The sequence below is a fragment of the Phyllobates terribilis genome, unplaced genomic scaffold (assembly GCF_046119375.1).
Source record: "Phyllobates terribilis strain yellow unplaced genomic scaffold, ASM4611937v1 Scaffold_40__1_contigs__length_11209783, whole genome shotgun sequence".
In the NCBI taxonomy this organism is placed as follows: domain Eukaryota; kingdom Metazoa; phylum Chordata; class Amphibia; order Anura; family Dendrobatidae; genus Phyllobates; species Phyllobates terribilis.
Window position 1 is genome coordinate 4,109,036 of NW_027362800.1, and position 22,783 is coordinate 4,131,818.

At 49.2% G+C, this 22,783-nt stretch overlaps 11 non-coding genes and 1 pseudogene across 11 annotated transcripts; all 12 read right to left on the minus strand.

Moving 5' to 3' along the window:
- Positions 1-5,910: 5,910 nt before the first annotated feature.
- Positions 5,911-6,101, minus strand: LOC141187201 (U2 spliceosomal RNA). Its single transcript, XR_012261409.1, has one exon. It is a non-coding gene; the product is annotated as a U2 spliceosomal RNA (small nuclear RNA).
- Positions 6,102-7,222: 1,121 nt separating this feature from the next.
- LOC141187202 (U2 spliceosomal RNA) lies at positions 7,223-7,413 on the minus strand. The gene has a single exon (XR_012261410.1). It is a non-coding gene; the product is annotated as a U2 spliceosomal RNA (small nuclear RNA).
- Positions 7,414-8,534: 1,121 nt separating this feature from the next.
- Positions 8,535-8,725, minus strand: LOC141187204 (U2 spliceosomal RNA). The gene has a single exon (XR_012261412.1). It is a non-coding gene; the product is annotated as a U2 spliceosomal RNA (small nuclear RNA).
- Positions 8,726-9,845: 1,120 nt separating this feature from the next.
- LOC141187205 (U2 spliceosomal RNA) lies at positions 9,846-10,036 on the minus strand. The gene has a single exon (XR_012261413.1). It is a non-coding gene; the product is annotated as a U2 spliceosomal RNA (small nuclear RNA).
- A 1,119-nt stretch (positions 10,037-11,155) lies between these two features.
- On the minus strand, positions 11,156-11,346 carry LOC141187206 (U2 spliceosomal RNA). The gene has a single exon (XR_012261414.1). It is a non-coding gene; the product is annotated as a U2 spliceosomal RNA (small nuclear RNA).
- Positions 11,347-12,466: 1,120 nt separating this feature from the next.
- On the minus strand, positions 12,467-12,657 carry LOC141187207 (U2 spliceosomal RNA). Its single transcript, XR_012261415.1, has one exon. It is a non-coding gene; the product is annotated as a U2 spliceosomal RNA (small nuclear RNA).
- A 1,125-nt stretch (positions 12,658-13,782) lies between these two features.
- Positions 13,783-13,973, minus strand: LOC141185041 (U2 spliceosomal RNA). The gene has a single exon (XR_012259740.1). It is a non-coding gene; the product is annotated as a U2 spliceosomal RNA (small nuclear RNA).
- A 1,123-nt stretch (positions 13,974-15,096) lies between these two features.
- Positions 15,097-15,286, minus strand: LOC141185544 (U2 spliceosomal RNA). Its single transcript, XR_012260197.1, has one exon. It is a non-coding gene; the product is annotated as a U2 spliceosomal RNA (small nuclear RNA).
- Positions 15,287-16,409: 1,123 nt separating this feature from the next.
- Positions 16,410-16,599, minus strand: LOC141185545 (U2 spliceosomal RNA). Its single transcript, XR_012260198.1, has one exon. It is a non-coding gene; the product is annotated as a U2 spliceosomal RNA (small nuclear RNA).
- Positions 16,600-17,722: 1,123 nt separating this feature from the next.
- On the minus strand, positions 17,723-17,913 carry LOC141187209 (U2 spliceosomal RNA). The gene has a single exon (XR_012261416.1). It is a non-coding gene; the product is annotated as a U2 spliceosomal RNA (small nuclear RNA).
- Positions 17,914-19,033: 1,120 nt separating this feature from the next.
- LOC141187210 (U2 spliceosomal RNA) lies at positions 19,034-19,224 on the minus strand. The gene has a single exon (XR_012261417.1). It is a non-coding gene; the product is annotated as a U2 spliceosomal RNA (small nuclear RNA).
- A 1,121-nt stretch (positions 19,225-20,345) lies between these two features.
- On the minus strand, positions 20,346-20,546 carry LOC141185991 (U2 spliceosomal RNA; annotated as a pseudogene).
- Positions 20,547-22,783: the final 2,237 nt, after the last annotated feature.

A 22,783-nucleotide genomic window follows, 5' to 3' on the forward strand; every position in this document is an offset into this window, starting at 1 on the left:
CGGCTGTTCCCACCCGCCTCAACACCGTTGGAAGGGAGGAGAACCAATTAAGGCGGGGGGGGGGGGGGTGGAACGAGCAGCTGTCTACCCTTAGCAGGAGGGTTGCTGATTAATTACCTCTCCTGCTGCTGCTGCTGCTGGCTGTCCAGCAGCAGACTGAAGGTGGCTGCTGCTGTGCGCAGGTATATAAAGGCTCAGAGCCTATTATGACACGCGCAGCCAGCGTTCCATTGCCACATTCCGTCTACTGCAGGCGGGATACCTGGATGGCTGAATGTCACTGAGAAGCTCACAGAGACCGCCATAAGCAACAGTTTAAAAGAATGCCACAGACTAATCAACCAAACTTTTTGGGTTGGTTTCTCTTTTATAGTCTGCAGGCATTAAATGAAAGAAGTCAGTGTTCCAGCAGAGGGAGACAACGTTTCAGAAAAGGCATTGTAGCAAACCAAAAAAGAAATTTTAAGCGCAGCAGAGTAACCAGCTCACATACCTGTTAGCTCAGGTGAGTTTAAAAGGCTGCTGTTGATAACAAGGGCATTTGCTAAATAGATGGTGTGTGTGCAACTGTAGCACCCTGAGGATTCGGCTGCTACAGGAGTATTGCACCTCAACCCAGAGGTGTGATATTCCACTCCCGGGTAAGGAAGGAGTGTGGAACTGAGCTCAGATAGACTGCATGCACTACATACATCCCATTCCAGAGGAGCAGGCCGACGGCACTCCCACTTAGAAATGTGCAGGTGCGACCGAGCCTGTTCCTGGCTGGAGTGGGAGGGGGGAGGAACATCCCATGTAGTGTAGGGGCAGATAGGGGGAGCAGTCTGGGTAGTGATAGGAGCTCATTGGGTGCTGGTCACCTGAGCTCACACATAGAGGGTGTATATAAGGTGGGCACCATCAAAGATCAGGGTCAGACGCAGAGAGGAAGTCAGATGCAGAGGACAAGCCTGCAGCAAGAGAGAGAAAGAAACAACAGCCCTGGAGAGAGAGTGGAGTGCAGAAAGACCCAGAGGGGGACAAAGAAGGGACCCAAGAACCCAAATAAGAACACCGGGTGAGGAGTCAGCAGAAGGGTACCGGAACCCAAGCTGGTGGGGGTAAAGACATTCCCCAGCCAGAGACCGGAGACCGTGGGCAGAGTCTGTCACGGTCACCCACTACATTCACCCTGAAGGCACACCACAGGAAGGGTCAGGGAACCTAAGGCCAAAGGTTGCCCAACAGAAGGCCCGAGGGAGCTGGACTTAGGTGAATCACTGGTGGGGACGGCTGAAGAAAGGACAGAGGGAGAGCTCAGGGCCACGCTCCGGACTTGTTTGGGGGTTGGCTGGATCCAGGACCTGGTGGACGCAGCACGGCTCGGGAGGTCACTTGGAGCTAGAGTGACCAGGAACATCTGCAGTAAGTAAAGACCCTTAACTGCACAACCCGAGTCTGTCATCATTACCGGCTGCACCGCACCACCACAACCCCCATCCTCTGCGCCTGTCCCCTCTGAGGCTATACCCCTCCCGTTGGGGGTTATCCCACCAAGCTGCGCACCCACCATCAGCCTCAGCGGACCCTGCAGCAGCGGCGGCCACAGTGACCGCATCACAACGGGTGGCGTAGTCGACACAACGAACTTTAATAACATCAGTAAGGACTGCCACATAACACTGAGCTTGACGCCCTGGGCACGGGACCGGGTCACAGCCGCTCGGAGACTACAACCCCCCCCCATCTGATCCGGTGCCGGGTATTCCCCTCAAAAAGGAATATGTCCCAGGGGGCGCGTCAACTTTGGCGTAGTCGGCAGGATTACGTGCCCGCAACACCCGGGTACTGCGTGCCTGAAGAAAAGTGCAAGTTTACCTCAGAAAGAAGACTCCTGCCGGTTCCGGAGGGTCCACGCCATCGGACTCCATCACCAGTCGTTTCCCGCCGATTGTCCGCCATTTCCAGTTTGTTCCCGCCATCTGCAGAGTTTCCCGCCACTGGGCGACGCTTCCCGCCAAAACCGCAGATTTCCCGCCTTGGAAGAGCAGCGGACGCCATTATGGGCGTGCCAAAGGAGGGCAAGAGGCCACCTCCCATCGTGGGCCAGGACAGAAAATGGCGCCAAAAGTGGAAACCGCCCCCACCAACAGAGACTGTGATGCTGGAGGTGTCTGTCAGCGTGAAAGAACTACCCCTGGAGCTGACAGTCACCGAGTTGCCCCGGGACCGCCCTCGAAGGGGGAGGAGACGAAAGAAGAGAGCAAAGATGGGTGTCGCTTGGAGCAGTCTAGAACGAGCGCACCCGGAGGCAAGGTGTCCAGAGTGAGAGCACCCGGAGTCGAGGAGAGAAAGAGTAGACCCGGGAATGGAGCGGCAGCAGAGCAGCACCGGCCCGCTGGCCAGGAGCCTGCGGAAGGAAGAAGGAGGAGAGCAGAGCAGCACCGGCCCGCTGGCCAGGAGCCTGCCGGAAGCAGAGCAGAGCAGCACCGACCCGATGGTCAGGAGCCTGCTGGAGTCAACAACCCCGCTAGGCTTAGCGGAGATCCTGGCGCAGCTTCCCCGAGATCGGGAGTGCGCGCGGAGTGCCCTGGAGGGCCTCGCGGGAAGGATGGCCCGAGTGCAGAGGGAGATCCTGGCGGAGTGGGGCCGGGAGATGGCCCAGCAAGCTGGAATCCGTCCACGGAACCCGCTCCCTTGGAAGAAGACACCGACTACCTCTGCGGATGACGCGGGAGGACCCAAGGCCGGAGACGGCGCAGAAGAGGGAGCGAGACGTATGGCAGCAGGTAAGGGGGATGCCTATACCCCATACCGGAAGACCGCTTACCTGCCCCAGCTCCCCGTCGCAGAGCCCGAAGGTCCCCCGGCCGTACCCGAGACCGCCATGACACCGCCACCGACTAGGCCCCGACCGGAAGCCGCCGTCGCGACCCCGATGACGTCACGCATCGTGACCCGGAGCGTGGCGCCGGAAGAGGAGCCTCCGGCCTGGTCACAGGGCCTAGCATTTCCGGGCGCCGCATCCAAAGCAGAGCCATCTACCTCCGCGGAGCCTCCGGCCTGGTCGCAAGGCCAGGTAACCCAGGGCGCCGCCGTCCTAACGGTGCCCTTCACCTTCCAGGTGCCCCAGGCCGGGCCGCAAGGCCTGGGCAACCCGGGCGCCACCACCACCGCGCCCGCGCCCGTAATACCTAGGGTGCCACATCTGGGAGAGGACCCCTTCAGCCAGCTAACGTGGCCGGACGGTCGGCCTTTCATCTGGCCCGAAGGATTCTTGGAGCTGGAGCGGCAGAAGCAACTAGGTCCCCTGTGTGAGCCCCTGATCCCGGCTCCAAAGCCCGTGACTCGGGTCTCGCCTCCCCTAGAAGAGGCTCAATTTGCGTGGGACCCCAAGGGAGAAGATCTGATGGGGTTCACCGGAGAGACTCGGGCAGCTGCAGCAGCGCGCACAGAGTGTTGCCGTCAACAGCTGGCAGAGTTCAAGAGAGAGCGGGAGGAGAGGCAGGCCAAAGAGCAATGGGCCCAGACCCGCAGCGCGGAGCAAAAGAGTCGGACCAGAAGGGACCCCCGTGCAGCAGATCGTCCCCGTACCATCGGGACGGTAATAAAGTTTAATGCGCAGCATGGGTGGGGCTTCATAAAGGACCAGAACACCATGGGTGACGTCTTCGTTACCCGACGGGATGTCGAGTCTCACCTGCCAGAGGGTCACAAAGGCCGTGACCTCTACGTCGGTGATGAGGTAACGTTCACCCGGCACAAGTGTGCCAAGGGACCTTACGCCCTCCACGTGCATCGCTTGACGGAGGAGGAGTTGCGGTGCGAGGAGGAGGAGCAAGAGGACCCGGACGGGTCTGAAGAAACCACCAGCCGTAAGATAAGAGCAGGAGGCAGACGCCGTTGAGTGCGGCAGAGCAGGAGACTGTATATAGTTGCCTGTCGGGGCACAGTGAATCGGAACTGAAACTGAAACTGGAACTGTTGTTGCTGCTAAAATAGTCCCCGTTGGGACCAGCGAACTGTTACCTGTAACCCTTTCCATACCAGGCTGAGGACTGTGAGCAGCCATCCCTTTCCCTTTACCTGGCCGGGGACTGAGAACGGCCAAAATTTCCCTGTATATAGTTGCGCGTCCTAAAGCGCCCCCTACCGGTTTTATATGAGAAACTGTTTTCCAAAAGACTGTCGCACTCTACCTGGTCACGAGTTGCACGGTGACCAGAGGAGGAAGAAAGAAAAAGACGACGAGAAAGTTTTATATATATATGTTTTATGTGTTTTATATGTTTATAAAAATTTGTATGTTTTGGTGTTTTATGTCTTGCAGCCCGAGGACGTGCTGTGATTTACCAGGGGGGAATGTAGCACCCTGAGGATTCGGCTGCTACAGGAGTATTGCACCTCAACCCAGAGGTGTGATATTCCACTCCCGGGTAAGGAAGGAGTGTGGAACTGAGCTCAGATAGACTGCATGCACTACATACATCCCATTCCAGAGGAGCAGGCCGACGGCACTCCCACTTAGAAATGTGCAGGTGCGACCGAGCCTGTTCCTGGCTGGAGTGGGAGGGGGGAGGAACATCCCATGTAGTGTAGGGGCAGATAGGGGGAGCAGTCTGGGTAGTGATAGGAGCTCATTGGGTGCTGGTCACCTGAGCTCACACATAGAGGGTGTATATAAGGTGGGCACCATCAAAGATCAGGGTCAGACGCAGAGAGGAAGTCAGATGCAGAGGACAAGCCTGCAGCAAGAGAGAGAAAGAAACAACAGCCCTGGAGAGAGAGTGGAGTGCAGAAAGACCCAGAGGGGGACAAAGAAGGGACCCAAGAACCCAAATAAGAACACCGGGTGAGGAGTCAGCAGAAGGGTACCGGAACCCAAGCTGGTGGGGGTAAAGACATTCCCCAGCCAGAGACCGGAGACCGTGGGCAGAGTCTGTCACGGTCACCCACTACATTCACCCTGAAGGCACACCACAGGAAGGGTCAGGGAACCTAAGGCCAAAGGTTGCCCAACAGAAGGCCCGAGGGAGCTGGACTTAGGTGAATCACTGGTGGGGACGGCTGAAGAAAGGACAGAGGGAGAGCTCAGGGCCACGCTCCGGACTTGTTTGGGGGTTGGCTGGATCCAGGACCTGGTGGACGCAGCACGGCTCGGGAGGTCACTTGGAGCTAGAGTGACCAGGAACATCTGCAGTAAGTAAAGACCCTTAACTGCACAACCCGAGTCTGTCATCATTACCGGCTGCACCGCACCACCACAACCCCCATCCTCTGCGCCTGTCCCCTCTGAGGCTATACCCCTCCCGTTGGGGGTTATCCCACCAAGCTGCGCACCCACCATCAGCCTCAGCGGACCCTGCAGCAGCGGCGGCCACAGTGACCGCATCACAACGGGTGGCGTAGTCGACACAACGAACTTTAATAACATCAGTAAGGACTGCCACATAACACTGAGCTTGACGCCCTGGGCACGGGACCGGGTCACAGCCGCTCGGAGACTACAACCCCCCCCCATCTGATCCGGTGCCGGGTATTCCCCTCAAAAAGGAATATGTCCCAGGGGGCGCGTCACAACAATATACTGAAAGGTCAATTATATTGTGCAGCTTATCTCACCACCTGTAGTTATTTAGGTGAAAGCTCCAAAATGCTTGCCTAATATGTCTGTTTATCCAAAAGGAAGTATAGAGGGAGAGCTAGATAGATAGCATTGCATTACATTACATTACATGGCAATGCAATGCACAGTTGCTGAAGTTGAACCAAAATGAGCTTGTCATCTGGCTTCTGCAACTTTTAACATGAAAAATCCAATGAGGAGAAGAAAAGCAAAGCCAAAGAGTCCATCCCAAAATCCGACAAACAAGCAAAATGAACAAAAAGCATTGAATTCAATTCTTTCTGATTTTAGAAACTGCATTAAAGAAGGGGTGCACCGGTCCTGGAGATACTGCAATACCAGGTCAATGCGTGGAGTGGACAGAGCAAGCTCTTTTTCCATCTCCCTGTTCTAAAAATCCATTTAATATATGGTCCCCAGATAGGGGACGTATCAGATATTAAACTGATAAGAACAGATACTACACTTGATCTTAGCCAAAAGGCCGAGAAGCGATAACCAGAATTGGTTTCCGACTACGGTGCCACCCAAGGATTCTGAAAAGTCCATTTGTGGAGATGGCCACCTGGACTCCCGTTAAGAAGACATGCTGTCAACCTCTAGATCCCTCACATGCCTGCACTTTTCGGCTTGCTGCTGCTGCAATCCACGCGTTTTAGATCTGCATAACTCCACCTCTTTTAGCACAGTACCCTCAACCCCCGGCTGTTCCCACCCGCCTCAACACCGTTGGAAGGGAGGAGAACCAATTAAGGCGGGGGGGGGGGTGGAACGAGCAGCTGTCTACCCTTAGCAGGAGGGTTGCTGATTAATTACCTCTCCTGCTGCTGCTGCTGCTGGCTGTCCAGCAGCAGACTGAAGGTGGCTGCTGCTGTGCGCAGGTATATAAAGGCTCAGAGCCTATTATGACACGCGCAGCCAGCGTTCCATTGCCACATTCCGTCTACTGCAGGCGGGATACCTGGATGGCTGAATGTCACTGAGAAGCTCACAGAGACCGCCATAAGCAACAGTTTAAAAGAATGCCACAGACTAATCAACCAAACTTTTTGGGTTGGTTTCTCTTTTATAGTCTGCAGGCATTAAATGAAAGAAGTCAGTGTTCCAGCAGAGGGAGACAACGTTTCAGAAAAGGCATTGTAGCAAACCAAAAAAGAAATTTTAAGCGCAGCAGAGTAACCAGCTCACATACCTGTTAGCTCAGGTGAGTTTAAAAGGCTGCTGTTGATAACAAGGGCATTTGCTAAATAGATGGTGTGTGTGCAACAATATACTGAAAGGTCAATTATATTGTGCAGCTTATCTCACCACCTGTAGTTATTTAGGTGAAAGCTCCAAAATGCTTGCCTAATATGTCTGTTTATCCAAAAGGAAGTATAGAGGGAGAGCTAGATAGATAGCATTGCATTACATTACATTACATGGCAATGCAATGCACAGTTGCTGAAGTTGAACCAAAATGAGCTTGTCATCTGGCTTCTGCAACTTTTAACATGAAAAATCCAATGAGGAGAAGAAAAGCAAAGCCAAAGAGTCCATCCCAAAATCCGACAAACAAGCAAAATGAACAAAAAGCATTGAATTCAATTCTTTCTGATTTTAGAAACTGCATTAAAGAAGGGGTGCACCGGTCCTGGAGATACTGCAATACCAGGTCAATGCGTGGAGTGGACAGAGCAAGCTCTTTTTCCATCTCCCTGTTCTAAAAATCCATTTAATATATGGTCCCCAGATAGGGGACGTATCAGATATTAAACTGATAAGAACAGATACTACACTTGATCTTAGCCAAAAGGCCGAGAAGCGATAACCAGAATTGGTTTCCGACTACGGTGCCACCCAAGGATTCTGAAAAGTCCATTTGTGGAGATGGCCACCTGGACTCCCGTTAAGAAGACATGCTGTCAACCTCTAGATCCCTCACATGCCTGCACTTTTCGGCTTGCTGCTGCTGCAATCCACGCGTTTTAGATCTGCATAACTCCACCTCTTTTAGCACAGTACCCTCAACCCCCGGCTGTTCCCACCCGCCTCAACACCGTTGGAAGGGAGGAGAACCAATTAAGGCGGGGGGGGGGGTGGAACGAGCAGCTGTCTACCCTTAGCAGGAGGGTTGCTGATTAATTACCTCTCCTGCTGCTGCTGCTGCTGGCTGTCCAGCAGCAGACTGAAGGTGGCTGCTGCTGTGCGCAGGTATATAAAGGCTCAGAGCCTATTATGACACGCGCAGCCAGCGTTCCATTGCCACATTCCGTCTACTGCAGGCGGGATACCTGGATGGCTGAATGTCACTGAGAAGCTCACAGAGACCGCCATAAGCAACAGTTTAAAAGAATGCCACAGACTAATCAACCAAACTTTTTGGGTTGGTTTCTCTTTTATAGTCTGCAGGCATTAAATGAAAGAAGTCAGTGTTCCAGCAGAGGGAGACAACGTTTCAGAAAAGGCATTGTAGCAAACCAAAAAAGAAATTTTAAGCGCAGCAGAGTAACCAGCTCACATACCTGTTAGCTCAGGTGAGTTTAAAAGGCTGCTGTTGATAACAAGGGCATTTGCTAAATAGATGGTGTGTGTGCAACAATATACTGAAAGGTCAATTATATTGTGCAGCTTATCTCACCACCTGTAGTTATTTAGGTGAAAGCTCCAAAATGCTTGCCTAATATGTCTGTTTATCCAAAAGGAAGTATAGAGGGAGAGCTAGATAGATAGCATTGCATTACATTACATTACATGGCAATGCAATGCACAGTTGCTGAAGTTGAACCAAAATGAGCTTGTCATCTGGCTTCTGCAACTTTTAACATGAAAAATCCAATGAGGAGAAGAAAAGCAAAGCCAAAGAGTCCATCCCAAAATCCGACAAACAAGCAAAATGAACAAAAAGCATTGAATTCAATTCTTTCTGATTTTAGAAACTGCATTAAAGAAGGGGTGCACCGGTCCTGGAGATACTGCAATACCAGGTCAATGCGTGGAGTGGACAGAGCAAGCTCTTTTTCCATCTCCCTGTTCTAAAAATCCATTTAATATATGGTCCCCAGATAGGGGACGTATCAGATATTAAACTGATAAGAACAGATACTACACTTGATCTTAGCCAAAAGGCCGAGAAGCGATAACCAGAATTGGTTTCCGACTACGGTGCCACCCAAGGATTCTGAAAAGTCCATTTGTGGAGATGGCCACCTGGACTCCCGTTAAGAAGACATGCTGTCAACCTCTAGATCCCTCACATGCCTGCACTTTTCGGCTTGCTGCTGCTGCAATCCACGCGTTTTAGATCTGCATAACTCCACCTCTTTTAGCACAGTACCCTCAACCCCCGGCTGTTCCCACCCGCCTCAACACCGTTGGAAGGGAGGAGAACCAGTTAAGGCGGGGGGGGGGTGGAACGAGCAGCTGTCTACCCTTAGCAGGAGGGTTGCTGATTAATTACCTCTCCTGCTGCTGCTGCTGCTGGCTGTCCAGCAGCAGACTGAAGGTGGCTGCTGCTGTGCGCAGGTATATAAAGGCTCAGAGCCTATTATGACACGCGCAGCCAGCGTTCCATTGCCACATTCCGTCTACTGCAGGCGGGATACCTGGATGGCTGAATGTCACTGAGAAGCTCACAGAGACCGCCATAAGCAACAGTTTAAAAGAATGCCAGAGACTAATCAACCAAACTTTTTGGGTTGGTTTCTCTTTTATAGTCTGCAGGCATTAAATGAAAGAAGTCAGTGTTCCAGCAGAGGGAGACAACGTTTCAGAAAAGGCATTGTAGCAAACCAAAAAAGAAATTTTAAGCGCAGCAGAGTAACCAGCTCACATACCTGTTAGCTCAGGTGAGTTTAAAAGGCTGCTGTTGATAACAAGGGCATTTGCTAAATAGATGGTGTGTGTGCAACAATATACTGAAAGGTCAATTATATTGTGCAGCTTATCTCACCACCTGTAGTTATTTAGGTGAAAGCTCCAAAATGCTTGCCTAATATGTCTGTTTATCCAAAAGGAAGTATAGAGGGAGAGCTAGATAGATAGCATTGCATTACATTACATTACATGGCAATGCAATGCACAGTTGCTGAAGTTGAACCAAAATGAGCTTGTCATCTGGCTTCTGCAACTTTTAACATGAAAAATCCAATGAGGAGAAGAAAAGCAAAGCCAAAGAGTCCATCCCAAAATCCGACAAACAAGCAAAATGAACAAAAAGCATTGAATTCAATTCTTTCTGATTTTAGAAACTGCATTAAAGAAGGGGTGCACCGGTCCTGGAGATACTGCAATACCAGGTCAATGCGTGGAGTGGACAGAGCAAGCTCTTTTTCCATCTCCCTGTTCTAAAAATCCATTTAATATATGGTCCCCAGATAGGGGACGTATCAGATATTAAACTGATAAGAACAGATACTACACTTGATCTTAGCCAAAAGGCCGAGAAGCGATAACCAGAATTGGTTTCCGACTACGGTGCCACCCAAGGATTCTGAAAAGTCCATTTGTGGAGATGGCCACCTGGACTCCCGTTAAGAAGACATGCTGTCAACCTCTAGATCCCTCACATGCCTGCACTTTTCGGCTTGCTGCTGCTGCAATCCACGCGTTTTAGATCTGCATAACTCCACCTCTTTAAGCACAGTACCCTCAACCCCCGGCTGTTCCCACCCGCCTCAACACCGTTGGAAGGGAGGAGAACCAATTAAGGCGGGGGGGGGGGGTGGAACGAGCAGCTGTCTACCCTTAGCAGGAGGGTTGCTGATTAATTACCTCTCCTGCTGCTGCTGCTGGCTGTCCAGCAGCAGACTGAAGGTGGCTGCTGCTGTGCGCAGGTATATAAAGGCTCAGAGCCTATTATGACACGCGCAGCCAGCGTTCCATTGCCGCATTCCGTCTACTGCAGGCGGGATACCTGGATGGCTGAATGTCACTGAGAAGCTCACAGAGACCGCCATAAGCAACAGTTTAAAAGAATGCCACAGACTAATCAACCAAACTTTTTGGGTTGGTTTCTCTTTTATAGTCTGCAGGCATTAAATGAAAGAAGTCAGTGTTCCAGCAGAGGGAGACAACGTTTCAGAAAAGGCATTGTAGCAAACCAAAAAAGAAATTTTAAGCGCAGCAGAGTAACCAGCTCACATACCTGTTAGCTCAGGTGAGTTTAAAAGGCTGCTGTTGATAACAAGGGCATTTGCTAAATAGATGGTGTGTGTGCAACAATATACTGAAAGGTCAATTATATTGTGCAGCTTATCTCACCACCTGTAGTTATTTAGGTGAAAGCTCCAAAATGCTTGCCTAATATGTCTGTTTATCCAAAAGGAAGTATAGAGGGAGAGCTAGATAGATAGCATTGCATTACATTACATTACATGGCAATGCAATGCACAGTTGCTGAAGTTGAACCAAAATGAGCTTGTCATCTGGCTTCTGCAACTTTTAACATGAAAAATCCAATGAGGAGAAGAAAAGCAAAGCCAAAGAGTCCATCCCAAAATCCGACAAACAAGCAAAATGAACAAAAAGCATTGAATTCAATTCTTTCTGATTTTAGAAACTGCATTAAAGAAGGGGTGCACCGGTCCTGGAGATACTGCAATACCAGGTCAATGCGTGGAGTGGACAGAGCAAGCTCTTTTTCCATCTCCCTGTTCTAAAAATCCATTTAATATATGGTCCCCAGATAGGGGACGTATCAGATATTAAACTGATAAGAACAGATACTACACTTGATCTTAGCCAAAAGGCCGAGAAGCGATAACCAGAATTGGTTTCCGACTACGGTGCCACCCAAGGATTCTGAAAAGTCCATTTGTGGAGATGGCCACCTGGACTCCCGTTAAGAAGACATGCTGTCAACCTCTAGATCCCTCACATGCCTGCACTTTTCGGCTTGCTGCTGCTGCAATCCACGCGTTTTAGATCTGCATAACTCCACCTCTTTTAGCACAGTACCCTCAACCCCCGGCTGTTCCCACCCGCCTCAACACCGTTGGAAGGGAGGAGAACCAATTAAGGCGGGGGGGGGGTGGAACGAGCAGCTGTCTACCCTTAGCAGGAGGGTTGCTGATTAATTACCTCTCCTGCTGCTGCTGCTGCTGGCTGTCCAGCAGCAGACTGAAGGTGGCTGCTGCTGTGCGCAGGTATATAAAGGCTCAGAGCCTATTATGACACGCGCAGCCAGCGTTCCATTGCCACATTCCGTCTACTGCAGGCGGGATACCTGGATGGCTGAATGTCACTGAGAAGCTCACAGAGACCGCCATAAGCAACAGTTTAAAAGAATGCCACAGACTAATCAACCAAACTTTTTGGGTTGGTTTCTCTTTTATAGTCTGCAGGCATTAAATGAAAGAAGTCAGTGTTCCAGCAGAGGGAGACAACGTTTCAGAAAAGGCATTGTAGCAAACCAAAAAAGAAATTTTAAGCGCAGCAGAGTAACCAGCTCACATACCTGTTAGCTCAGGTGAGTTTAAAAGGCTGCTGTTGATAACAAGGGCATTTGCTAAATAGATGGTGTGTGTGCAACAATATACTGAAAGGTCAATTATATTGTGCAGCTTATCTCACCACCTGTAGTTATTTAGGTGAAAGCTCCAAAATGCTTGCCTAATATGTCTGTTTATCCAAAAGGAAGTATAGAGGGAGAGCTAGATAGATAGCATTGCATTACATTACATTACATGGCAATGCAATGCACAGTTGCTGAAGTTGAACCAAAATGAGCTTGTCATCTGGCTTCTGCAACTTTTAACATGAAAAATCCAATGAGGAGAAGAAAAGCAAAGCCAAAGAGTCCATCCCAAAATCCGACAAACAAGCAAAATGAACAAAAAGCATTGAATTCAATTCTTTCTGATTTTAGAAACTGCATTAAAGAAGGGGTGCACCGGTCCTGGAGATACTGCAATACCAGGTCAATGCGTGGAGTGGACAGAGCAAGCTCTTTTTCCATCTCCCTGTTCTAAAAATCCATTTAATATATGGTCCCCAGATAGGGGACGTATCAGATATTAAACTGATAAGAACAGATACTACACTTGATCTTAGCCAAAAGGCCGAGAAGCGATAACCAGAATTGGTTTCCGACTACGGTGCCACCCAAGGATTCTGAAAAGTCCATTTGTGGAGATGGCCACCTGGACTCCCGTTAAGAAGACATGCTGTCAACCTCTAGATCCCTCACATGCCTGCACTTTTCGGCTTGCTGCTGCTGCAATCCACGCGTTTTAGATCTGCATAACTCCACCTCTTTTAGCACAGTACCCTCAACCCCCGGCTGTTCCCACCCGCCTCAACACCGTTGGAAGGGAGGAGAACCAATTAAGGCGGGGGGGGGGGGTGGAACGAGCAGCTGTCTACCCTTAGCAGGAGGGTTGCTGATTAATTACCTCTCCTGCTGCTGCTGCTGCTGCTGGCTGTCCAGCAGCAGACTGAAGGTGGCTGCTGCTGTGCGCAGGTATATAAAGGCTCAGAGCCTATTATGACACGCGCAGCCAGCGTTCCATTGCCACATTCCGTCTACTGCAGGCGGGATACCTGGATGGCTGAATGTCACTGAGAAGCTCACAGAGACCGCCATAAGCAACAGTTTAAAAGAATGCCACAGACTAATCAACCAAACTTTTTGGGTTGGTTTCTCTTTTATAGTCTGCAGGCATTAAATGAAAGAAGTCAGTGTTCCAGCAGAGGGAGACAACGTTTCAGAAAAGGCATTGTAGCAAACCAAAAAAGAAATTTTAAGCGCAGCAGAGTAACCAGCTCACATACCTGTTAGCTCAGGTGAGTTTAAAAGGCTGCTGTTGATAACAAGGGCATTTGCTAAATAGATGGTGTGTGTGCAACAATATACTGAAAGGTCAATTATATTGTGCAGCTTATCTCACCACCTGTAGTTATTTAGGTGAAAGCTCCAAAATGCTTGCCTAATATGTCTGTTTATCCAAAAGGAAGTATAGAGGGAGAGCTAGATAGATAGCATTGCATTACATTACATTACATGGCAATGCAATGCACAGTTGCTGAAGTTGAACCAAAATGAGCTTGTCATCTGGCTTCTGCAACTTTTAACATGAAAAATCCAATGAGGAGAAGAAAAGCAAAGCCAAAGAGTCCATCCCAAAATCCGACAAACAAGCAAAATGAACAAAAAGCATTGAATTCAATTCTTTCTGATTTTAGAAACTGCATTAAAGAAGGGGTGCACCGGTCCTGGAGATACTGCAATATCAGGTCAATGCGTGGAGTGGACAGAGCAAGCTCTTTTTCCATCTCCCTGTTCTAAAAATCCATTTAATATATGGTCCCCAGATAGGGGACGTATCAGATATTAAACTGATAAGAACAGATACTACACTTGATCTTAGCCAAAAGGCCGAGAAGCGATAACCAGAATTGGTTTCCGACTACGGTGCCACCCAAGGATTCTGAAAAGTCCATTTGTGGAGATGGCCACCTGGACTCCCGTTAAGAAGGCATGCTGTCAACCTCTAGATCCCTCACATGCCTGCACTTTTCGGCTTGCTGCTGCTGCAATCCACGCGTTTTAGATCTGCATAACTCCACCTCTTTTAGCACAGTACCCTCAACCCCCGGCTGTTCCCACCCGCCTCAACACCGTTGGAAGGGAGGAGAACCAATTAAGGCGGGGGGGGGGGGGTGGAACGAGCAGCTGTCTACCCTTAGCAGGAGGGTTGCTGATTTATTACCTCTCCTGCTGCTGCTGCTGCTGGCTGTCCAGCAGCAGACTGAAGGTGGCTGCTGCTGTGCGCAGGTATATAAAGGCTCAGAGCCTATTATGACACGCGCAGCCAGCGTTCCATTGCCACATTCCGTCTACTGCAGGCGGGATACCTGGATGGCTGAATGTCACTGAGAAGCTCACAGAGACCGCCATAAGCAACAGTTTAAAAGAATGCCACAGACTAATCAACCAAACTTTTTGGGTTGGTTTCTCTTTTATAGTCTGCAGGCATTAAATGAAAGAAGTCAGTGTTCCAGCAGAGGGAGACAACGTTTCAGAAAAGGCATTGTAGCAAACCAAAAAAGAAATTTTAAGCGCAGCAGAGTAACCAGCTCACATACCTGTTAGCTCAGGTGAGTTTAAAAGGCTGCTGTTGATAACAAGGGCATTTGCTAAATAGATGGTGTGTGTGCAACAATATACTGAAAGGTCAATTATATTGTGCAGCTTATCTCACCACCTGTAGTTATTTAGGTGAAAGCTCCAAAATGCTTGCCTAATATGTCTGTTTATCCAAAAGGAAGTATAGAGGGAGAGCTAGATAGATAGCATTGCATTACATTACATTACATGGCAATGCAATGCACAGTTGCTGAAGTTGAACCAAAATGAGCTTGTCATCTGGCTTCTGCAACTTTTAACATGAAAAATCCAATGAGGAGAAGAAAAGCAAAGCCAAAGAGTCCATCCCAAAATCCGACAAACAAGCAAAATGAACAAAAAGCATTGAATTCAATTCTTTCTGATTTTATAAACTGCATTAAAGAAGGGGTGCACCGGTCCTGGAGATACTGCAATACCAGGTCAATGCGTGGAGTGGACAGAGCAAGCTCTTTTTCCATCTCCCTGTTCTAAAAGCCATTTAATATATGGTCCCCAGATAGGGGACGTATCAGATATTAAACTGATAAGAACAGATACTACACTTGATCTTAGCCAAAAGGCCGAGAAGCGATAACCAGAATTGGTTTCCGACTACGGTGCCACCCAAGGATTCTGAAAAGTCCATTTGTGGAGATGGCCACCTGGACTCCCGTTAAGAAGACATGCTGTCAACCTCTAGATCCCTCACATGCCTGCACTTTTCGGCTTGCTGCTGCTGCAATCCACGCGTTTTAGATCTGCATAACTCCACCTCTTTTAGCACAGTACCCTCAACCCCCGGCTGTTCCCACCCGCCTCAACACCGTTGGAAGGGAGGAGAACCAATTAAGGCGGGGGGGGGGGGGTGGAACGAGCAGCTGTCTACCCTTAGCAGGAGGGTTGCTGATTTATTACCTCTCCTGCTGCTGCTGCTGCTGGCTGTCCAGCAGCAGACTGAAGGTGGCTGCTGCTGTTCGCAGGTATATAAAGGCTCAGAGCCTATTATGACACGCGCAGCCAGCGTTCCATTGCCACATTCCGTCTACTGCAGGCGGGATACCTGGATGGCTGAATGTCACTGAGAAGCTCACAGAGACCGCCATAAGCAACAGTTTAAAAGAATGCCACAGACTAATCAACCAAACTTTTTGGGTTGGTTTCTCTTTTATAGTCTGCAGGCATTAAATGAAAGAAGTCAGTGTTCCAGCAGAGGGAGACAACGTTTCAGAAAAGGCATTGTAGCAAACCAAAAAAGAAATTTTAAGCGCAGCAGAGTAACCAGCTCACATACCTGTTAGCTCAGGTGAGTTTAAAAGGCTGCTGTTGATAACAAGGGCATTTGCTAAATAGATGGTGTGTGTGCAACAATATACTGAAAGGTCAATTATATTGTGCAGCTTATCTCACCACCTGTAGTTATTTAGGTGAAAGCTCCAAAATGCTTGCCTAATATGTCTGTTTATCCAAAAGGAAGTATAGAGGGAGAGCTAGATAGATAGCATTGCATTACATTACATTACATGGCAATGCAATGCACAGTTGCTGAAGTTGAACCAAAATGAGCTTGTCATCTGGCTTCTGCAACTTTTAACATGAAAAATCCAATGAGGAGAAGAAAAGCAAAGCCAAAGAGTCCATCCCAAAATCCGACAAACAAGCAAAATGAACAAAAAGCATTGAATTCAATTCTTTCTGATTTTAGAAACTGCATTAAAGAAGGGGTGCACCGGTCCTGGAGATACTGCAATACCAGGTCAATGCGTGGAGTGGACAGAGCAAGCTCTTTTTCCATCTCCCTGTTCTAAAAGCCATTTAATATATGGTCCCCAGATAGGGGACGTATCAGATATTAAACTGATAAGAACAGATACTACACTTGATCTTAGCCAAAAGGCCGAGAAGCGATAACCAGAATTGGTTTCCGACTACGGTGCCACCCAAGGATTCTGAAAAGTCCATTTGTGGAGATGGCCACCTGGACTCCCGTTAGGAAGACATGCTGTCAACCTCTAGATCCCTCACATGCCTGCACTTTTCGGCTTGCTGCTGCTGCAATCCACGCGTTTTAGATCTGCATAACTCCACCTCTTTTAGCACAGTACCCTCAACCCCCGGCTGTTCCCACCCGCCTCAACACCGTTGGCAGGGAGGAGAACCAATTAAGGCGGGGGGGGGGGGGTGGAACGAGCAGCTGTCTACCCTTAGCAGGAGGGTTGCTGATTTATTACCTCTCCTGCTGCTGCTGCTGCTGGCTGTCCAGCAGCAGACTGAAGGTGGCTGCTGCTGTGCGCAGGTATATAAAGGCTCAGAGCCTATTATGACACGCGCAGCCAGCGTTCCATTGCCACATTCCGTCTACTGCAGGCGGGATACCTGGATGGCTGAATGTCACTGAGAAGCTCACAGAGACCGCCATAAGCAACAGTTTAAAAGAATGCCACAGACTAATCAACCAAACTTTTTGGGTTGGTTTCTCTTTTATAGTCTGCAGGCATTAAATGAAAGAAGTCAGTGTTCCAGCAGAGGGAGACAACGTTTCAGAAAAGGCATTGTAGCAAACCAAAAAAGAAATTTTAAGCGCAGCAGAGTAACCAGCTCACATACCTGTTAGCTCAGGTGAGTTTAAAAGGCTGCTGTTGATAACAAGGGCATTTGCTAAATAGATGGTGTGTGTGCAACAATATACTGAAAGGTCAATTATATTGTGCAGCTTATCTCACCACCTGTAGTTATTTAGGTGAAAGCTCCAAAATGCTTGCCTAATATGTCTGTTTATCCAAAAGGAAGTATAGAGGGAGAGCTAGATAGATAGCATTGCATTACATTACATTACATGGCAATGCAATGCACAGTTGCTGAAGTTGAACCAAAATGAGCTTGTCATCTGGCTTCTGCAACTTTTAACATGAAAAATCCAATGAGGAGAAGAAAAGCAAAGCCAAAGAGTCCATCCCAAAATCCGACAAACAAGCAAAATGAACAAAAAGCATTGAATTCAATTCTTTCTGATTTTAGAAACTGCATTAAAGAAGGGGTGCACCGGTCCTGGAGATACTGCAATACCAGGTCAATGCGTGGAGTGGACAGAGCAAGCTCTTTTTCCATCTCCCTGTTCTAAAAATCCATTTAATATATGGTCCCCAGATAGGGGACGTATCAGATATTAAACTGATAAGAACAGATACTACACTTGATCTTAGCCAAAAGGCCGAGAAGCGATAACCAGAATTGGTTTCCGACTACGGTGCCACCCAAGGATTCTGAAAAGTCCATTTGTGGAGATGGCCACCTGGACTCCCGTTAAGAAGACATGCTGTCAACCTCTAGATCCCTCACATGCCTGCACTTTTCGGCTTGCTGCTGCTGCAATCCACGCGTTTTAGATCTGCATAACTCCACCTCTTTTAGCACAGTACCCTCAACCCCCGGCTGTTCCCACCCGCCTCAACACCGTTGGAAGGGAGGAGAACCAATTAAGGCGGGGGGGGGGTGGAACGAGCAGCTGTCTACCCTTAGCAGGAGGGTTGCTGATTAATTACCTCTCCTGCTGCTGCTGCTGCTGGCTGTCCAGCAGCAGACTGAAGGTGGCTGCTGCTGTGCGCAGGTATATAAAGGCTCAGAGCCTATTATGACACGCGCAGCCAGCGTTCCATTGCCACATTCCGTCTACTGCAGGCGGGATACCTGGATGGCTGAATGTCACTGAGAAGCTCACAGAGACCGCCATAAGCAACAGTTTAAAAGAATGCCACAGACTAATCAACCAAACTTTTTGGGTTGGTTTCTCTTTTATAGTCTGCAGGCATTAAATGAAAGAAGTCAGTGTTCCAGCAGAGGGAGACAACGTTTCAGAAAAACCATTGTAGCAAACCAAAAAAGAAATTTTAAGCGCAGCAGAGTAACCAGCTCACATACCTGTTAGCTCAGGTGAGTTTAAAAGGCTGCTGTTGATAACAAGGGCATTTGCTAAATAGATGGTGTGTGTGCAACAATATACTGAAAGGTCAATTATATTGTGCAGCTTATCTCACCACCTGTAGTTATTTAGGTGAAAGCTCCAAAATGCTTGCCTAATATGTCTGTTTATCCAAAAGGAAGTATAGAGGGAGAGCTAGATAGATAGCATTGCATTACATTACATTACATGGCAATGCAATGCACAGTTGCTGAAGTTGAACCAAAATGAGCTGGTCATCTGGCTTCTGCAACTTTTAACATGAAAAATCCAATGAGGAGAAGAAAAGCAAAGCCAAAGAGTCCATCCCAAAATCCAACAAACAAGCAAAATGAACAAAAAGCATTGAATTCAATTCTTTCTGATTTTAGAAACTGCATTAAAGAAGGGGTGCACCGGTCCTGGAGATACTGCAATACCAGGTCAATGCGTGGAGTGGACAGAGCAAGCTCTTTTTCCATCTCCCTGTTCTAAAAATCCATTTAATATATGGTCCCCAGATAGGGGACGTATCAGATATTAAACTGATAAGAACAGATACTACACTTGATCTTAGCCAAAAGGCCGAGAAGCGATAACCAGAATTGGTTTCCGACTACGGTGCCACCCAAGGATTCTGAAAAGTCCATTTGTGGAGATGGCCACCTGGACTCCCGTTAAGAAGACATGCTGTCAACCTCTAGATCCCTCACATGCCTGCACTTTTCGGCTTGCTGCTGCTGCAATCCACGCGTTTTAGATCTGCATAACTCCACCTCTTTTAGCACAGTACCCTCAACCCCCGGCTGTTCCCACCCGCCTCAACACCGTTGGAAGGGAGGAGAACCAATTAAGGCGGGGGGGGGGGTGGAACGAGCAGCTGTCTACCCTTAGCAGGAGGGTTGCTGATTAATTACCTCTCCTGCTGCTGCTGCTGCTGGCTGTCCAGCAGCAGACTGAAGGTGGCTGCTGCTGTGCGCAGGTATATAAAGGCTCAGAGCCTATTATGACACGCGCAGCCAGCGTTCCATTGCCACATTCCGTCTACTGCAGGCGGGATACCTGGATGGCTGAATGTCACTGAGAAGCTCACAGAGACCGCCATAAGCAACAGTTTAAAAGAATGACACAGACTAATCAACCAAACTTTTTGGGTTGGTTTCTCTTTTATAGTCTGCAGGCATTAAATGAAAGAAGTCAGTGTTCCAGCAGAGGGAGACAACGTTTCAGAAAAGGCATTGTAGCAAACCAAAAAAGAAATTTTAAGCGCAGCAGAGTAACCAGCTCACATACCTGTTAGCTCAGGTGAGTTTAAAAGGCTGCTGTTGATAACAAGGGCATTTGCTAAATAGATGGTGTGTGTGCAACAATATACTGAAAGGTCAATTATATTGTGCAGCTTATCTCACCACCTGTAGTTATTTAGGTGAAAGCTCCAAAATGCTTGCCTAATATGTCTGTTTATCCAAAAGGAAGTATAGAGGGAGAGCTAGATAGATAGCATTGCATTACATTACATTACATGGCAATGCAATGCACAGTTGCTGCAGTTGAACCAAAATGAGCTTGTCATCTGGCTTCTGCAACTTTTAACATGAAAAATCCAATGAGGAGAAGAAAAGCAAAGCCAAAGAGTCCATCCCAAAATCCGACAAACAAGCAAAATGAACAAAAAGCATTGAATTCAATTCTTTCTGATTTTAGAAACTGCATTAAAGAAGGGGTGCACCGGTCCTGGAGATACTGCAATACCAGGTCAATGCGTGGAGTGGACAGAGCAAGCTCTTTTTCCATCTCCCTGTTCTAAAAATCCATTTAATATATGTTCCCCAGATAGGGGACGTATCAGATATTAAACTGATAAGAACAGAATTTTTTTTTTTTTATTGAATATATCTTTTATTAGCACAAAAAAATAAGTTAACAGACAGTGTACAGTGCCGCAGCCCAGTACACACAGAATTCTACATCATATTTACATAGCATGAGGATACGACGCACTAACTAGACACATCACACCCCTATGCTACACAAAACACTCAATCTGAAAGAAAAAGCATGTCAATCAATACAGTACGACGAACCGTGAAAAGGGATGGGGATTGGGAAAAAGGGGATGGGGAGGGGAAAATCACAGGCCCGAAGCTTTATTGAAAGACAAGACACATAAGGGGAGAGGGGGAGGAGGGGTTTAGTCCTCATCCTCGTCCTCCGTACTGTCCACGATGGAATAGTCTCTGAGCAGGCTGTGGATCAGCCTGCGGCAGTCCTGGATGGACATCCTCTCCCTCCTCAAGATGAGCCGGTTCCTGGCGACCCAAACGGCATCCTTGAAGCAGTTCATAAGGCGCCAAGCCTCCTGGATGGCTCCGACGGTATGAACCCCAGGGAAGAGTCCGTAAAACACAGAATGGTGCGATAGGCTCGCCCTGGGGACAGAGTTCCTCAGGTCGTCCTCAAGGGCAGTCAACAGGCGCTGTGCAAATCCGCAGTCCCAAAAAGTGTGCAAAGATGTTTCCTCCACGAAGGGGCATCTTTGGCAGTACCGGGTCTTGCACAGGTTCCGGGCATGCATGAATGACCGGACGGGCAGTCCGCCCTGAATCGCCATCCACGACAAGTCCTTGTGCCCGTTGGTCAGCCTGTCAGACGACACATTTGTCCACACAGTCTCCAGCGTGTCCTGGTGAAGTCCTGTGATGTTCTCCACGTCATCCTTGGCTCTGATGAGCTTGTGGATAGTTTTGGGCTTCCACAAGTCGGGCTTGAGTCCCTCCAGTTGATGTTCCCCCACAAATCGAACGACGTCTCCGTAGAACCATGGCGTCGTCCAGTTGTAGGGGAAGGAGCTGTCCCACTTGTCCCAGCCGAGTCGCCTCAAAAGAGGAAGCAGGAAGAAGCGAGACATGGACCTGCCCGCGGAGCCATTCTTGACTTGCAAAGTCCGGCGGACACAATCACACACAAAAGAGGATCGCAGGAGGGTGGGGATATCTGGAACGCCCTTCCCACCCTTGCGAGGCTCCTTGTACATGACGGCCCGCCTGACTCTGTCCATCTTGGATCCCCAGACAAAGTGAAACACTGTCCTGGTAATGGCCCTGCACACAGTGACGTGTGGGGGCCAGGCCTGCGCCGTGTACTGCAAGACGGGCAGGACCTCATTACGCAGGACGAGTGCCTTACCCTCACAAGTGAGGTGTCTGAGGCTCCAGAGTCCGATCCGTTGCTTCACCTTGGCCAAGCGTTCTTGCCAGGACTTGAGGGCCGCTCCTTCCTTCCCGAACCAGACTCCCAGCACCTTGAGGAAATCCGGTTGAATGTTGAAGGGGAAGGGGGCGGAGGAGGCCGGCTGCCAATCCCCGAAGAGCATGGCTTCCGACTTCCTGCAGTTGACTTTGGCCCCTGAAGCCCGGCCGAACCTCTCACACGTCTGGACGAGGGCGTCGACTGAACCACGATCAGCGCAGAAGACGGTGACGTCGTCCATGTAGAGCGAGCACTTGACCTCGTGTCGTCCCGGACCCGGTGCGGTGATCCCTCTGATCTCTCCATTCTGCCGGATAGCCTCTGCGAAGAGTTCTATAACACAAACAAAAAGAAGAGGTGATAGAGGGCAGCCTTGTCTGACCCCAGAGAGGACAGGGAAGGGGTCAGTCTTCCAGCCGTTCACCAACACCGAGCTGTGGATATCAAAATACATCAGACGGACATACGAACAAAACATGTTACCCAAACCTAACCGGTGCAGAGCTCGGCCCATGAACTCGTGGGAAACCCGGTCGAAGGCCTTCTCCTGATCCAAGGAGACCAGGGCCGCGTGTGCGCGGCGGACCTTGATGTACTCGACCGTGTCCCGCACGAGAGCGAGGCTGTCTGCGATGCGACGTCCAGGGATGCCGCAGGTCTGGTCCGGGTGGATAATCCGTCCGATGACCGTCTTAAGTCGTGTCGCCATCGTCTTGGCCAGGATCTTGTAGTCCACGTTGAGCAGAGTGATGGGACGCCAATTCCTCAGGTCGCACCTCTCTCCCTTCCGCTTGTACAGGATCGTGACCATTCCTTCCCTCAAAGATGGAGGCATTCTACCCTCCACCACCATCTCCTCGTACAGGTCCAACAGGTCCGGACAGATGAGGTCTCCCAGCGCTACATA